The 18749-nt window shown below is 40.8% G+C and overlaps 1 protein-coding gene across 1 annotated transcript in view; it reads right to left on the bottom strand.

Moving 5' to 3' along the window:
* The window catches only part of GRM3 (glutamate metabotropic receptor 3), a 402987-nt gene extending 384779 nt beyond the window's left edge, over positions 1-18208 (bottom strand). The window contains exon 1 of the mRNA XM_077473045.1: positions 17875-18208. The gene's annotated coding sequence lies outside the window, so the exon portion shown is untranslated. The remainder of the gene's footprint in view (positions 1-17874) is intronic.
* Between the last annotated feature and the right edge of the window lie 541 nt (positions 18209-18749).

The following is an 18749-nucleotide window of genomic DNA, read 5'->3' on the forward strand; positions in this document are numbered from 1 at the left end:
CATTCAAAGTCTGAGAGCACCGAAAGCTGAAAATTGGTCTGGGCAGGAGGGGTGTTTAAGTGCCCAGTAGGCAAGTGGTTAAGTAAGACTGTATAGCAGGTAGTGTGTCAATTCTCTCCACTCAGCTGGGCAGTGTGTGACACCAGATCCCCACCCCCTGCCTACTTTAGATAGCTGTGGAGGAGAAATAGCTGCAAAAAAACAAAAAAGCAAAAAAAAAAAGGCACAGCTAATGTAGAAGTATTTAATTGATTACCATGTTTCACCCCAGGCTAATTATTTCAACAGGGCTTATGTAAGGGTTTATTATCACTATTATTACTGAAAAGTTATCAAGCAGAAAAGTGTTTTGGATTTAATTTGGTGTATATAAATTATGGCAACATTCTTTTTGCTAATACTTATCCTGGGAAAGTTCTTGGAGCTGGAGACAAAAGTAGACTATCTTCTAGCCTTTCAAAGCATGTAGGAAGATACGATCAATTACAGAATTACTTTTACTTTGTCCCCTATAGACAGAACACTTAAAAAAAGGACCTTCTTCTATCACATGATTTTTTAGTGTTTGCCCATCAGAAAAATTTGGAATGCAGTGGCTCATTAGTTAAAGGTCATATTAGGATGGTAGGTTTTACTTGGGCTCAAAGAACTCCTACTGCAACAGTTGAAGAAGTATGATGAAAAACAATTGATAATGTTGACAATTATTATGATTTTAAAATAACACTTTAAAGATGATTAGATAGGAAAGACCCGGAAGTGCAAGAAGTGCTTGAAAGTAGTAAGATATATATTTTTACAATTTTAAGACAATCTTAGTTAGAATAAGTTAAATGTAAATAAAAAAACGCAGAACAAAGACTGCTGCAAGTTCTTGGAAAGGTATTCCATCTGCTAGGTAATTTTAATAATGCTTATATGTATTCATAACTTGTCTGATCTAATTATTTTTGGCTGAATCAAGAGATAACATTGTATATAGATGACCTTATATTACATTTTATATGTGGCACAGTTTTCCATTATATGTATTCCCACAGCACAAACAGCTATCTAAATTCATTTCTGACCTAACTACACAGAAAGGAAAACAGGATAAATGACACAATTACAAGAATCTCACTACACTGTAGCGAATGTTATGTGTAAAGATAACTGGTAACAATATACTGCAGCAAAGCATAAAACAAGTGCATTAGTCATCAGATGAAACCTGCTGCCCTGATCCAGCATAGATAATGTTAAATTATTTCTCTTGAGTACATGGTGCTGCTGCACAAAGACTATGGGGTTGGTTTACTAAAAGCAAATCCACTCTTCACTACAAGTGCACTGCAAGTGCACTGAAAGCGCACTTGGAAGTGCAGTCTCTGTAGATCACTGTAGATCTGAGGGGAAGCTCTTCTGATTTTATCATCCAATCATGTGCCAGCAAAAATGCTGCTTTTTATTTTCCTTGTGAAGCGCACTACTCCCTTGGGAGCTGCTAATAGTTCATACAGTACAGCTAGTTTAACCCCCGATTCTTTCACGCCTGCTGTAGTAAACACAGACGATTTAGACCAGTTCAAAAATTCAACTTTTTTTCCAGATTTTGGCAGGTACTATCACCTCGGTGATGCACAGTACAAGTTGCCTCCGGATTAAAATGTGTGAGTGATAGTCCCTCTCCTTTAATGAGCTGACTTGCATGCCCCTCTGAAAGACATGTGGTACTTTGAAACGCTAGCAGTCCCAGGCCTCACCTGCCTTCTCCTCCTGTCCTTTTCTTCCCAGGCCAGCTCAGGAAAGGTCCAGGCCAACCCTGGTTCACTACGGTCGGTTTGCAGCTACTTCTTACTTGATGAAAACCTTCCAGCTCTGGAGTCCCCGATTCTCCATCACCTTCTGGCGAAGATCCGTGGCTTTGCAGCTCTGGAATCTCTGCATTTTCAGGCCTTCAAGCCCTAGGCCTTAACGTCACATTTTTCTGCCTTTGGGGATTAGTACTCTTCCCATCTCCCACTCCCCCAGGGAACATGTGATCCCAGTGTATATGTATGGACCCTGCCCCTGACCAAGCAAATTAACGATTGGACAAGGACCCATACATTCTGCCTGTCCTTTAGGGCCTGACCCGCCTCCTTTCCAGAAGATTCCTCTGAAGAGCAAGGGAGTGTTTTCCCAGGGTGATGAACAGGTGGTCACATCCCCCTCTAACCTATAACTCCATCCTAACCCAAACAAACCTCCAGGCCTGTACAAAATACAGTAAGGCACTGGCAATTTAACCTAACTTCTAAACTAATAGCACCCACCTAAAATGGTTGGTGCTACACTTGCATGTCCCCCTCAGGTCTACAGCGACTGCATTTCCAAGTGCACTTGTAGTGCAAAGTGGATTTGCCTTTAGTAAATAACCTCCTATGACTAAGTTTCTACAAACCAGGTCCAGATTGTTTTGACACAAGCGAACAAATATGATGTAACAAGGCAATTCTGACTTCATACACTGCATGCTTATTCCAGAATGTTGTTCATTAGGTTGTCATGACAAAATATCAACAGGGTAGAAGAAGACATTGCCAACCACTCCTTGGCATGAACAGCCCACAGAACAGAGTGTCTAAAAATCAAACCACAGACCACTACTCAGCAAACAAAAGGACATTTCGACATTGCTGGGTCAATTGTGGCAAGTTACCAGGTATACTGAGGGATTTTATATCCTAAAAACGTAAATTTGAGACACTCCATCCTCACCTGTCCTGCATTTTAGGGTAAACCACTTGCTTTATCTGTTACTTTACATTGTATGTAGTCCTGTGCGATGATGTAATTTCTGGCATCTGGAATGCACGCTGAGGCGGCGATCCCATCCTATACTACATGCTTGTATCAAAGCCACAATTGAGAGTGTAATTGTTTTAAACTTATTTTAAGAATGCCAAACGGTATTGTGCTATGGGAATCTCTCTTCTGTGACATGTATATGCTGCATCACTAATGACCATATATCGGAGGAGTGAAGCAAAGCAAGAGACCATCCATATTACATCAGGACAATCACATGCCATTCTGACTCTTATGCCCCGTACACACGATCAAACTTCTCACAACAAAACCGTGGATTTTTGTTTGCAGGTTGTTGCCTCCAACTTGTCTTGCATACACACAGTCACACAAATATTGCCCAACAATTACGAACTTAGTGACGTACAAGACGTACGGCGAGCCGATAAAAAGAAAGTTCAGTAGTCATGCATTGATTCCGAGCATGCATGGACTTTTGTGCAACGGACTTGTGTACACATGATCGGAAAGTCCATCAACAAGAATTTGTTGGCGTAAAATTTGAGAACCTGCTAGCCAACATTTGTTGGCAGAAAGTCCGACAACAAATGTTCGATGGAGTATACACACGGTCAGACTTTCTGCCAACAAGCTCACATCCAACATTTGTTGTCGGAAAATCCGATCGTGTGTACACGGCATTAGATCCCATATACGCTATTCGATTTTCTGCAGATTTTTGTCTTCATATTTACCAAAACCATGAAGTGCCAGGGCCTGCCTGATTGCATACAAATTTAAACTCTTAAGGTTTGACCTCATATTATATTGTTTTGTTAAATCTGAAGACAAAAATCAGCAGAAAATATTATGCCCTGTACACACGATCAGACATTCTGACAAAAAAATCCTGGATCTATTTCCGACAGATGTTGGCTCAAACTTGTCTTGCATACACATGGTCACACAAATGTTGTTGGAAATTGCAAATGTCAAGATGCGATGAAGTACAATATGTACGACGAGCCGAGAAAAATTAAGTTCAATAGCCAGTGCAGCTCTTCTGTTTGATTCCGAGCATGTGTGGAATTTTGTGTGTCGGAATTGTGTACACACGATTGGAATTTCTGACAACAGATTTTGTTGACAGCAAATGTCTGATGGAGCCTACACATGGTCAGAATTTCCGACAACAAGCTCACATCGAACATTTGTTGTCAGAAATTCAGACCATGTGTACGCGGCATAATAGTGTGTATGGGGCTTAACAGTAATTTCTTGTTGGTGAGTGGGGAGTGAAATGGGGAGCACAGCAATTTGGATCTTGCACTTAAAATATACAGTACATCTGCACTGGCACTTTGAACTGCACAGAGACTGTATATATCAAGACTGTTGCACTAGAACTTTGAGTTGCACTCATCACTTTATATGTGTATGTATATATATATATATATATATATATATATATATATATATATATATATATATATATATATATATACATATACAGGGCTCATAATTAAGTCCTGAGCTACTAGCCAGGCCCCAAAGGTTACTCACCACCAGTGCCTCACTCAATCCCTACCCTGCCCAACCCTGCCTCGCCCCTAGACACTCCCTCATAAATTATCTCATGAAATGACACAAATGTTTTATGCAAAAATAAGTTACAAAAATATTATAAATATTAACAACAACGTTATCAGTGCAGCCTCACCTGTGCCCCTCAATGCAGCCTCACCTGTGCCCACCATTGCAGCCACACTGTGCCCACAATTGCTGCCCACCATTGCAGCCTCATTGTGCCTACTATTGAAGCCACACTGTGCCCACTATTGCAGCCTCACTGTGCCTGTTGCAGTCACACTGTGCCCATTGCAGCCACACTGTGCCAATTTCAGCCTTACTGTGCCCATTGCAGTCATACTGTGCCTATCGCAGCCTTACTGTGACCTTTGCAGCCTTACTGTGCCCATTTCAGCCATACTGTGCCATTTGCAGCCATACTGTGCCAATTGCAGTCCCACTGTGCCCATTTCAGCCTTACTGTGCCCATTGCAGCCACACTGTGCCCATTGCAGCCTTACTGTCCTCATTGTAGCCACACTGTGCCCATTCCAGCCTCGCCTGGGCAGAGGAATGCATGGCTGGAGGAAGAGGAGAGCCGCAGGATAGCACGCTGTTACCGGCGCTTACATTATAATTGTCACTGCTCTGCTCGACACAGCCCCACCTCCTCCTGACCTGTGCCTGTGATAGACAGAATGCATCACAGCATTGGATCAGCGTTCTGTCTATCACAGGCTCAGGTCAGGAGAAGCCGGGGCTGTGTCGAGCAGAGCAGTGATAATTATAATGTAAGCACACATATGTACTGCTTTGTCAGACATATTTTGTGAGTTAATATTTGTTGCATGTGCAACCATTAAATATCATAAAAAGCATTTATAGTTCATTACTATTTATATCTTTCTCCTCCTCATCCCTGTCAAGCTTACTTCTGGTATATTTATATATGTATTTGTGAGCCTGAGGCTTCCTCCAAATGTGTGCATGACTTCACTGATATTAATGGAGAGATTATCAAAATAAACTCTCATATCTGGATTGTGATGAGGCTGGGCATAATGATAACAGCATGCTATCCCACGGCTATCCACTTCCTCCCCGGGGCGATTGCTGGGAGAACGGCTCCCGATCAAGCCTGTGCACCCCCCCTCGCAGGCAGGCAGCCCAGCTCGCAAGCCCTTATTTTCCAGTCGCAAAATGCAAGTAGACGAGTGGAAAATTTGAGGGCTGTGTACAGAGCGGGTACAAGGGGTGGGTGAGAGAGGCGGGTGCCCTGGGCGGAGTGTGAGAGGGGGCGGATTGTTAGCAGGCATAAGAGTCCTATGCCGGGCATCACTAAATGGCAGCCTGTGTCCGGCCCGAGCTGCTGCTCCTTCTGGCCCCCCGTGATCACGCTATTTAATTGTCGCTTTTCTCCCCAGTCTCCTCCGCTATCATTAGCAGAGTAGAGAGGAGCGGACGGAGGGAGGCAGGACAATTCTGCACTGGGGGCGGGACCAGCACTGTGTGGAGAGCGTTACCTGCCTGTCACATTAATCTGCAGGTGATTGGCTGCTAGGAGGCAGTCCTAGAAGCCAATCAACAGTTCGCTAATATGAAAAGTCAGCCTGGCAGCTCCCTTGCCCCGCCCAGTGCTGCTGTGCCTTCAGTTTAGGAGGCTCCCACTTCCTGCTCTCCGCTCTGTGAAAAGTAGAAGGGAGGAGGAAAATATATGGAACTGTGAAGGATGGGAAGCGGGGGAATGGGGGCAGTGCTGTGTGGAGGGGTCGTGTAAATGGGGCAATACTGTGTGGAGGGATATGTAAAGGGGCAATACTGCGTGTGGGGTGATATGTAAAGGGGCAAATACTGTGTGGAGTGATATGTAAAGGGGCAATAAATATTGTGTAGGGTTATATGTAAAAGGACAATAAATACCGTGTGGGGTGATATGTAAAGGAGCAATACTGTGTGTGGGATGATATGTAAAGGGACAAAACTGTGTGTAGGGTGTTATGTGAAGGGGACAATATTGTGTGTTCTGATATGTAAAGGGGCAATGCTGTGTGGGGTGATATGTGAAGGGGGCAATACTGTGTGGGGGGGTCATGTAAAGGGCGAAATACTGTATTTGGGGTGATAAGTGAAGGGGGCAATTCTGTGCGGGGTGATATGTGTGAGTGAACTCTGTTTCTATTGCATTAAACCTACAGCAATTGAATTTGTATTGTTTTAAGTATATTCTTGTTTTTGAAATGACATTGCTTCTTTCTTAAAAATGGGGGGAGTGGGGCGCAGTTTGCCATCTTTGCCCTGGGCACCAAATGTCCTTGTCCCAGCACTTGCTGTCTGGCTATATATATATATATATATATATATATATATATATATATGATTTTTTGTCTGATTTTGCACAGTGTTATTTAATTTATTGAACTTGATATATATGGTAATTATGAGAAGCAGTGCTTGCTTCTTTTTGATAGAAATATATTAAGTTTATTTTAACCCCAATCCATAGCAGCAGCTCCAAGAATCACTTTAATCGCACATCACATACATTAATTGGTTAGCACTATTAGAACATAACAAATGTCCATAGCTTGGGTATTTGTCACAATTACTCATCAGTTTACTTCGTATATTGGCTCTGTAAATTAATACTTTTATATGGATTTAGGCGCACATATGTACTGCTTTGTCAGACATATTTTGTGAGTTAATATTTGTTGCATGTGCAACCATTAAATATCATAAAAAGCATTTATAGTTCATTACTATTTATATCTTTCTCCTCCTCATCCCTGTCAAGCTTACTTCTGGTATATTTATATATGCATTTGTGAGCCTGAGGCTTCCTCCAAATGTGTGCATGACTTCACTGATATTAATGGAGAGATTATCAAAATAAACTCTCATATCTGGATTGTGATGAGGCTGGGCATAATGATAAGAGCATAAAAAATCTAATTGTTATAACTGACAGCATATCTTCTCCATCCTACAATGGTCAGAGGCAAAGGGCCAAATGTTACCACTGTACTACACAAACCCAACCATAAATAATGTCATGCAGCCATCACTGGAGTGCATGCATGTAGACTGCAAGTGGCTGCACAGACGCTGCAGAAGATCAGCAGCCCCAAGAGGCAAAAAGGAAAGAACAAAAGTGAAAACAGTGCAGTTGATTATGATATGCAGTGCTTTAGGAAACTGTTATTCAGGTATGATTTACACTTACTTTAAGTGCTAGGCGATTGAAATAGAGAATGGGTTTGCGCACTCGAGTGCGAGTGCCAAAGTATAAACTGATTATCTTTGAAGAAGGTCTAACACAGTCTTTCGCTGTATGAAATCTGCATGTGTATGCACACCTTTACACTGCAATGCTTTGCATGAATGTGGGGGCAAAGTGAAGAGTTTCAGGGATACATTCATATAAGAAGCATGTAGAAAGGTCTAAGAAAGGCAACATGCTGAGAACTAAGGACTCACTACTGTAAGCATTGCACCAAGCAATTAACTTGAATCAAACTGATGAAGAAAAACGCACAGAAAATGTTGCATTCTGTGCAATTTAGAAGACAGTATAGTTTTAGTCCATATTATGTCTGTGTTGAAAATGCTGAAAAATGTATGAAAACATGCCTGTTGTGAATAGGCATTTAACATTTAGACAACCATTTAGAATTGCTACACAGATTTTTAATTTGGCAGCTGTAGATGATGGATAGGCTTTTCATTTGAGATGTTAACAATGAAGGGCTATTGGTCCAGTCCTTGAAGTAGAAGGAATTGTGTGTGTGTGTGTGTTTGGGGGGTTGGGGGGAGGGGTTGATTCATGTAAAAAGACTAAGTATATGGATATTGCATAGTATTGTTGGGAGTTAGGCTTTGCTCACACTAGTTTTCATAGTAAAACACAGCATTTTACCATGCAAGGAACAGAGCAATGCACGTTTCAGCGTGTTGTTTTTCTTCAACTTTATTTGAAACGTCACATTTTAATCATGCCACTGCACAGCAGCATGGTGCTTTGCCTTGATGTACGGTAACATGAAGTGCCATCCAGTGCGGTGCAGAAAAATGCAGATATGCTGTGTATTTCCTTACTCAATGTTGTGTTATAAATAGGGCACATAGGAAACAGCTGTTTTCTTTGTGCCCTAGCATTATTAAATATATTAATAGTACAAAAACAAGGCTAGAGCATATTGCCCTCTAAATGGATAATGAAGGAGAGTTGGTCACAGATGATAAGGAGAAGGCCACTGTACTAAATGTTTTTTTCTCTTCAGCTTTTACACAACTGTATTGTTAGTAACCTGTCACAGCATGTACTCTTGTTGATAACAAAATCTGGAGTCTGAAAAAAAGACTAGAAAAGCTTAAATAAATCATCAGAACCAGATGGCTTACACCCAAGAGTCCAAAGGAACTCAGTCAGGGTATAGCCAGACCACTATTAATAATCTTTATGGACAGCATACTGACAGGAGTGGTACCAGCTGACTTGCGAAAAAGCACACGTGGTACAAATATTCAATAAAGGGCAGAGGTATATTCCTGAAAACTACAGGCCTGTCAGTGTAACATCGATAGTATGTAAATTATTTGAGGGGTTGCTAAGAGAGTATATCCAAGAATATGCTGAGGAAAACAGTACCATTAGTAGTAATCAGAATGGGCCATCTAGATAAGGGAAGGCCTGTGGATGTGGTGTATCTGGAGTTTGCAAACTGAGGTCTGTAGACATAGTCCATAGGGTTTGTTCCTGGGTAGAAAACTAGCTATAAGGGCGCATAATGATAAAAAGCATTTACTCAGAATGGTCTAGAGGGGTAAGTGGAGCCCCCCAAGGATCTGTCCTGGGAACAATGCTGTTTAATTTATTTATAATGATATAGAGGATGGGATAAATAGCTCAGTGTTCTCTGATTACACACAAATAAGTAGGTCAATAAAATCACAACAGCATATAGAAATTTTACAAGAGGACTTGAATAAATTATTGGGGCAGGCAACCACATGGCAAATGAGGTTTAATGTTGAAAAATGTAAAGTAATGCACTTAGGGGTTAAAAATATGAATGCAAACTACTCACTAGGAGGAAAACCTGGAGGTCCTAGTAAAAGACAGACTTACCAATAGAATGCAATGTCAAGCTGAAACAAGCAAAGCCAGCAGACAATTAGCATGCATCAAAAAAAAATTTGGTCCAGAGATAAAACAATAACCCTGTCACTTTATAAAACTCTGATTCAGCCACATCTAGAGTATTCTGCCCAGTTCTGGTCACCAATTCCCAGGAGGTATGTGCTGGAGCTGGAGAGAGTACGGAGAAGGGCAACAAAATGAATAACTGGAGGACCTCAATTACAAGGAACCACTACAAGTACTAAATGTATTCTCTCTGGAGAAGAAAAAAACATGTGAATAAAACTTTGGACCCTTTTGAGGAATTCTTGGTGTGCTGATGACATTTCTACACTCTCTGGAAAAGAGATGCTTGAGAGGAGATATGATAGCATTATATAAATACCTCAATGGTGATCCCAGTGTAGGTAGGAAACTATTCAGTCTCAGGAAGTGTAAGAAATCACAGGGCCACACAATGAGACTGGAGAAGATTGGAGGAAAAGCCGATTAACCTTAAACTGCTTAGGGTTTTTTTCACTGTCAGGGTGATAAGAATGTGGAACTTTTTTTCACAATCGGTGATGTCAACAGGAAGTGGTATGGATAGAGGACTCCTGTAGTATGGAGTAGTATAGACTCCTGGAAATGAGGCTACATAGTTACATAGTTAGTAAGGTTGAATAAAGACACCAGTCCAACCTGAGTGAGTGTCTGCAATTGTCCCTATCCTGGTACATTGCACACTCACATTGGTCCCTACCCTCAAGGAGCCCACAATCCAAGGTCCCCATTCATATACTAGGGCCACTTTTGGACAGAAGCCAATATACCTACCTGCATGTCTTTGGAGTGTGGGAGGAAACCAGAGTACCCGGAGCAAGCCCACGCAGGCACAGGGGGAACATGCAAACTCCAGGCAGGTAGTGTCATGGTTGGGATTCAAAACAGTTTTTACTGCTAGGTGAGAGTGCTACACACTACACCACTGTACCGCCTGTTGCCTTTAGTAAATATCCCCCTCTGTGTGTCATACTGTGTGTGGTGAACTGTGGAAAAATGCAGGTCACCACACACACTGTATTAATGAACCCTTAAACTATAATTTTGAAAGACATATGTGCTACTCTAATGGTTTCTTTTTTGTTCTGGAATTTAAGAATATTTACACATATGCAAAATAGAGCTGTAAATGAAACAAACAAATTAATTTTTAAACAAGTTCATTAAGAATTAAATGTACTACTTTGCAGAAATCCTAGAATCATTAGGACTGTTGGAAATTAAAAAAACAAATGGACTTGACAATAAATAAGTTCTTTGTAAATATCACTGATCATTAATCACTTTTAAATCTTTAGAAGATTTTGATTTTTAATTATTTCTAAGTACAAAGTAAATGGTTTCAGGCATTTACATTCAAAGAGAGATTAATGTCACAGAGCTATGCATTTAACTGACAATATGATAAGATAGTCAGTAAGCATGTAAGGCTCTATTCACAAAGTGGTATCTTGTGATAAAATACCTGATAGCGTTTTTCAAAAAGTTTTTCTTCATTCACTAAAAAACGCTACTAAAATACCGTGAGTTATTTTATGAAGTCATGCAGTATTTTAGTTATGAAAACATGCGGTAATTTAACACCTGGAGGTAGTCGGCGTATTTATTACCAGTAGTAAATACTGTGTTGTTAAGAAGCAGGCAGCCGCCACATCCTTAACAACTGATGAGTTTTCAGCTATCAGCGGGGTTCCCCACTAACACCTGAATGTAAAAAATAGAATTGCCGACAATGAAAAATTATGAAAAAAAAACAGCATGGAGTCCACCTCCCCAATCCATACTAGGCAAGGTGCTTTGAGGGGAAAGCAGAGCTCCCCTGCCCCAAAACACCCCCCATGTTGAGGGCATGTGGCCTAGTATGGACTAGCTGCATGCCCAAATTTTTAATGCCGGCAATTCTTTTTTTATATTCCGATGACTCATTTGTTGTTAATAACACAACGGCATTCTCTCCTTAACACCCAGTACACATTCTAATTCTAATTTTTAATTGACAGCTTCAGGATCACATGTGGTCCATGCTTTTGTGAATGAAGCCAAAGTGATACTAGTTAATAAGAATGAGCTTCGAGTTTGGGTTGAACATGAGTTCCACCCTATCCCAGCCTGTTTGCAAACCACCAAAAAAATGGAATCCATTTTGCCTACCCATAACTCTACTGATGAAATGTAAACAAACCAGCTGATGATTATTTGCGACATCATTGATAAAATATCAGATCCCTGATGATGTTGTTTAAATTACAGCAGTGTTGGGGATTCTATCATTTAACAGCAGTGGTGCAGCTGGAAAGCATGGTTGTTCAGCAGGTCCTTGTGGCAGCATGTAAATATTGTCAGGAGATGGATTGTTGTGATTGAAAAATGGATCTATATCTTACTTTTTTGTGAATGATTAATCAAGGGGTAACCTGTATTTATTCTCCTAAGGACAGCAGGATATCAGGGACCTCCTTATATAAACCCCCTAAAAACCCACATATCTTTTGGGGGACAAAATAAGGGGGCATAGTGGCCCTTCTCCCTCAACATTGGTACCACTCCAATGTTGAGAGGCGGGTGGCCTTGTATTTTACAGGACGGGGAAGTGGCATGCTTTTTTGCTCTCCCTTACTTGGTCACACAGACTGAATTCTTGGGTGAGTGCCTGGTAATTATTTTATAAAAGAACCCCTTGCCATTTCTTTTAAATGTAATTTTTAAAGGACTATATTGTACTGAGTAGTACCTTCACATGAAGCTTTAAGGAATCCCTCAGAAAAGTTATTTGTGCAATTTGTGTAATTTCAATGTTGTCCTCTTAACTGCATGCAAAGAATCTCTCCACACTGAATGCTATTTTTTATGTTGTTGATTGGTACATGGTACTGCCTAGCTACCCATGTCCTTTTAAAACATACGCTTGAAAAATATCCTTGGAAAAGGCCAGAAAAAACTGACAGGCTTCAGCTTCCATAAACTACTAAAAGGTTTGGCACTATGGGGTTTATTTACTAAAAGCAAATCCACTTTGCACTACAAGTGCACGTGGAAGTGCACTCACTGTAGATCAGAGGGGACATGCAAGGAAAATAAAAAACAGCATTTTGGCTTGTATATGATTGGATGATAAAATCAGCCGAGCTTCCCCTCATTTCAGATCTACCCCTCAGATCTACAGCCACTGCTCTTTCAAGTGCACTTGTAGTGCAAAGCGGGTTTGCCTTTAGTAAATCAACCCCAATGATTTGGGTTTGTGGACTTCCTGCTGGGTTTACTGAACCTCCTACAAACCAAATTTTGCCAAGTTTTCTCATCCCTGTTGGTCAAATTGAACCTGTATGCACTATAAAGGCCACTGCAACTTGTGCCTTTACACTTTATGCCAACTGTATATTCAGAACATGCAACAGCCTGAAACAACTGTAATGCCGCGTACACGCGATCAGACTGTCCGGCGGACTTAGTCTGGTGGACAAACCGCTGGACTTTCCGAACGAGCGGACCTGCCTTTCCGGCGGACTAGGTCCGCCGAACTATGGCGTGAGTCCGCCGTACTTTTGAAATGAACGGACTTGCCCACATGGAGGAAAGTCCGTTAATTTTGAACGCGGCTCCAGGTGGCCGGGACTAGCAAAAGAAGTCAATGTCCCCGTCACCTGGTATAGACTTAAAGGGAAAGCCCTACGCCGAAAAAATGGCGTGGGCCCCCCCCCCAAGGTCCATATCAGCTCCCTTATCCTAGCACGCTACCCGGCCGGTCAGGAAAGGGGGTGGGGACGAGCGAGCACCCCCCCCCCCTCCTGAGCCATACCAGGCCGCGTGCCCTCAACATGGGGGGGTGCTTTGGGGAAGGGGGGCCCTGCGGCCCCTCGCCCCAAAGCACCTTGTCCCCATGTTGATGAGGACAAGGGCCTCTTCCAGACAACCCTGGCCGTTGGTTGTCGGGGTCTGTGGGCGGGTGGCTTATCGGAATCCGGGAGCCTCCTTTAATAAGGGGGCCCCCAGATCCCAGCCCCCTACACTATGTGAATGAGTATTGGGGTACCATGTATTGGGGTACCTACCCATTCACCTGTAAAGTGTAAAAATAAAACACAACACATGTTTTTAAAATGATTTATTGCACAGCTCCGGTGGTCTTCTTCTGTCTTGGGGGGTCTTCTCGCTGGACTCCGGGTTTCTTCTTCGTCGCCGCCGCCGCCCGGGGGTCTTCTTCCGACTTCGGGGGTCTTGCCCCCCTCTTCGGTTCTTCTTTCCGGGTTTCTGCTCCTTCTTCCAGCTCTTTTACTAGCGGTGGCCCGATCTTCTGTCGCCGCCTTCTCTTCATCTGTTCTTCTCTTCTCTTCTTCTTCCTTGAGATGTTGACTCAACGCTGTCTCTGGCCGTAATGACAGGGACGTGTTTTCGCAGCGACTTATATAAGGACAATGGGCGGGGTCACTGGGTGATGTCACCACCCATTATGAGGTCACAGTCCCAGAGGATGCTCTGGTCAACTCTGGATTCTGGACCAAGTCCGCCGGATAGTTTGTTTGTGTGTATGCGGCATAACTGAAACAGTTGTTTAAAATTAGTATGTATCTGTTATAAAGACCAGCAGTTCGGCAAAGTTCTGCCCACTGTCCTAAAAAGCATGTTTGATGGGTTGTCTTTGAAGTGTGGAAACATAAAAACCGTCTGTATTAGGATGGTATCTCTATAACTAACATACAGTATATTCAAGTTATAACTTATGTCAGTACTTTCAAGTCATCACTTTGTAATAAATGTTAGTGAATAGTGTAATACACCTTTCAGGAATTACTGCAAAACTATTGGTATTTTCTACCAAAGGCCAACAAGAAATAGGTTCATTAGATGCGTAGCTTTGCATACTGGGAAATACAATGAAGTACTTAATAAGCTGATATTGCATCACACTTGTTTTGACATGTGAGAACAATAGAGGGTTTAACTTATTATTTGTTAGGCTTTTACAATCTATGTATACCTTACTGGTCATAGCTAAGCCTAAGACTGCCTTATGTAAAAAAAAATAAAAAAATGAATACAAAACACAAGTCAAATCTTTTACTAGCCCACAGTCTCCTTGGATTACCCACCATATTCTGAGCATTGGCTTTGGAGGATTGGTGGAATAGCCAATTCCCCTATTAACCGCCTTTACCTAAATTTGGGGACTGAATCTATGTGGCCCTTTCTACTACCCTCCCCTAAAACACAAGGTAACCAATGGCTGGGGCATTTGGGATCTTTTATAACCAATACCTGGTGAACCCTTTACACCATCCTTGTCACCTCCAGGACTATACATGTTGCCTTTTGATGTATGGCAGTTTCTTTATTAACAATTATTGACTACAACAGTCGTGGGTTAGACAGTGTTTGGCTTTCCTCTGTACTTCCATGCTCGGTCAGGGAGACTGAAATGCATGCATATTCCTATCCAGACGAGTGAGACCTGCTTTTCCTTCACCCCGTGTGCCCTGAGAAAGTGGATCAGCGAAACATGTTGAAATACAGGCACACAGACACTAATGGCTCATACAGCTTTGTTTAATAAAAAAACTGCAAAAAATAAATATAGACCACTTTGTGCTTTATTTTACAGCATTCTAATACAATGTTGGGTTCTCTGACAATGGCAACTATGGTGGTTAGCAGGTTTCCTATGAATAAAAATGGACTGAAAGATTATTTTCTCATCCTTAGAGAGTGTGCTGCTGTATTTACCAACATGTGATTTCATAAGTTCTATTTAAAACCCCATCCACACAAAACTTAATCTTTTGCCCATTTAGGTCCTGTTACCATTTACTAAATTCTGCATATCTGTATTTTCATAGTGAGGAAGAAAAAAAAAACAATATTATTATTACAGATCTGTTTTGGGGCTCCAGTTTGAGGCAATACTCTTGTATATTTGCTCCCTGCTTTTCTCCCCCTAATTAGCTGAAGAGCTTTCACTCATGCTGGAGGGCCCTACAATTTGGGAGCTAAACAAGTCTCTTGGGATTCTGAGATGATTATCTCTGTGCCGATAGCTTCCTAGCTAACAGCAGGAATTGAAGCTGCATGGATGGCTTGTTGATGCAGCTGATCAGACAAAACTGACCAGTTGTCTGATCAGCTTGCATTTCATTCTGAGTACATTTGAACTCCTTGGCAATCATGACATGGAAGCAAACGTTATCAAATTTTTTCAAAGCTGACCAGTTTTCAATAAATCCCCACACTAGTCTTTTAGATTTATTTGAGAAAATTTAAGTTTTAGAACTTTTTTAGTCATCAATTTATTATTGATATTGTATAGGGCTCCCAAGTTTTGATACATTAGTTGTATTTAGAGCCACTTCTGCCTAAGGCAGAAAAATAAGAGGTGGCAGCATAGTGGCATTCTTATCTTCTTAAGTCAGACAAATTATATAGCAGAACAGTTAGAAAATCCATAGTTAAACGCAATATCAAAATGTTCATGTGATGTGTTTCTGTATTGCTTTTGAAAAGTTTATTATTACGAAAGACTTCCTAAAAGCTAGTCCTACTGTGCTTTTTTTAATTAATTGATCGATTGGTATGTAATAATATGTAGATGGAGTGGCCCTATTACTTTATGCTAATTTAAATGCAGATAAATAAAAAGGTGTTCTCAAATGCAATATTAATCTTATATTTGAATTTTTTTCCCTTTAATTAATAAAAATGAAATTGCCTGCCAGTGATTGAGGCATTGATGTTCATTTAAAGTGCAAATTATTAATGGGACAAGGAAACACAAATGCTGATTACTATGAGAAGGAAATCCACACAGACACACACAATTATTTTTGTCCCAAATTTCTGGCACCCAGTATTTACAATTTGCATAGACAGAAAGCCAAAGCTATTGCTGGGCTTGGAATACCTTCAGTAGTATTTGTAATAACAGACAAAATATGGCATACCCAGGGGATCATTTCCAGCTGTCATTTCCAAAAATATATCAGACAAGCAGTAATAATTAATGCCTGGTATTATCATTGCTTATTGCAACCTAGAAACAAGGAATGCTGAACATGTGATAAAAAAAAAAAAATGAAATAAATACTTACATGCATCGCCTATCAATGTTAACTATCAAGAAGTCACAAAACTTAATTTTTCATTTAAGCTCGTTCAAAGAGCATATTGTGATAAACGTTTGACAAGTGACATTCAACAATCCAAGTGACGAATTGCCTAGTGTGACACCAAAATGGAACTATTTCATTTAATAAATTAGCTCTCGCTGGTATTATATCCAAGTGTAATTACCTTAAAGAAAGCTGAAAGGAAAGACATCTGTAATTGTAACCACATGTTTCCCCTTCAGGGATTGTCATTCCACAGAGTGCTGATGCTCTGTTACTTCTTTGTCTCTGTTTGAAACCCCGTTTGAAAGTTGGTGACAGATAAGCTTTTCTCTTGGGACATGAGTGCCTGTAATTCATTCATCTGTGGTCACAAGGCTACTCACAGTATACCCTTTTACTAAACTGACTGATTCATTGCAACACAAAGTCATCTATCAACATCATAACTAAAAAAAAATAAAAAAAAATAAATAAATAAAATAAAATACAGACACCTGTGGCATAAATTGAAATTGTATAATAAGGGCATTCTAATGGCTTTGGTACTTTCTAATTCTGAAGCTCAATGTGAGAAATCACTGGCATAATATTCTAAGTTGCCTTTAAAATCTATTTAAATGAGTGCAAGAATGTATGCGACTGATGATCTTCTTAAGAAGATACATACAAATTTTCTGTAAAATGCAAATTCCAGAAGTCTATAGCAACCATTCAGTAATCATTGCCACTGTGCAGGCAGCTCTAAACTGTTGATAGGCAAAGCAGGATTCATTATTGGGTTACTGTACTTCATCTCTGCACTTTGCATCATTGCTTAATTAAATAAAGCCAAGTGTCTTGTTTCATCGCAGGCACCCTTATTAAAAGCTGAGTCCACTAAAGTTAACACATAGAGGCAGAGCTAGCTCCTTGACCAATGGCAATGCCACAAAACGTAATGCATAATAAAGGTTTACACTCACGTGTGCTCTTACATTAAGCAAATAGCTTGTTTAACAACACAAAGAGTTAAAGGACATAGATCTATAGCCTGATAGTGAAACATGTCCTCAGTCACACAGTCTTATAACATCTTTTGCTTATCCTGTTATGGATTTAAGCATCTTTCTAGCTCTGTGGTGTTAACATGATTCATTCTGTACATGCATTTAAATATTGGTGTCCAACATACATTGCAGATTCAGAGAGATACACAGTGATAAGATGAATAGATATTAGAGCATCCTCATCTTACAAGAATTACAATCTGCTTACCTTGAGCAGGTAACACTCTGCATACATATCACAGGCTGTTCTATCCACTCCATCCAGTGACTGGGAGCAAATAAAAGACACAACTTGTATAATCGCCTCCTCTACTTTCATTGCGTCTGATCCAGCAGGTCCTTATATTCAGCTTGGATGCCTGTGTATGGTTTTTCTCGTTCCCTTACACCAATTACCATTCATTTGATCAGTCAGGGTACCAGGAATGTAGATTACTGCCATTTTCTAAGACAAAATTTCTTGCTTTGTCCTTTCCTCCTCATTTCTTTAAGATTGCTATCCCCTCTAAGGCTTGTTCTGCTTCTTTTAGCTAAAAAAAAAAAAAGCAAAAAAAAAAAAAAGCAAATCACAGCAAAAAAAATAAAAAAAGTGTATTGTGCTACTGATGTTTCTTTTCTCTCACTTGCTATTCAGCTATTGGAGTGAAACCTTCCCTAACTTTGATGATTCTTTGCTTCTAGCATCCTTGGCAAGAGTGCTACTGGACAATTAGTGCTTGGAGTGGCCTCCTGTTCCCATGCTGTGATTTAATGAGAGGACACACTTTCTGCTCTCACAGCAGCTTACTTTAAATGGTGCAGAATTGGACTGATGATTATTTCACAGCTCTGGAGCACCAGCCGTGCTCTCCCCAGCAACATATCTGCTGCTGTGCTACACAGTAACACAAGGCAGATCGTAACATACATCACCTTCTTCATCAATTGTCTGACACACCCACTGTGATGCTGGGTGCAACTCAGCCTGATTCACTATGAACATACCAGATTGTGTCCAAACACAAAGAGCCCTCATTTATTAGGCATCCAAACAAAAGGCTAATATGCATAGGCTCATACCCTGGGAGAGTCATCTATGCACCT

This window comes from Lithobates pipiens, unplaced genomic scaffold, assembly GCF_037356315.1.
Source record: "Lithobates pipiens isolate NorthernLeopardFrog02 unplaced genomic scaffold, aLitPip1_a1.2 Scaffold_8, whole genome shotgun sequence".
Classification (NCBI taxonomy): Eukaryota; Metazoa; Chordata; class Amphibia; order Anura; family Ranidae; genus Lithobates; species Lithobates pipiens.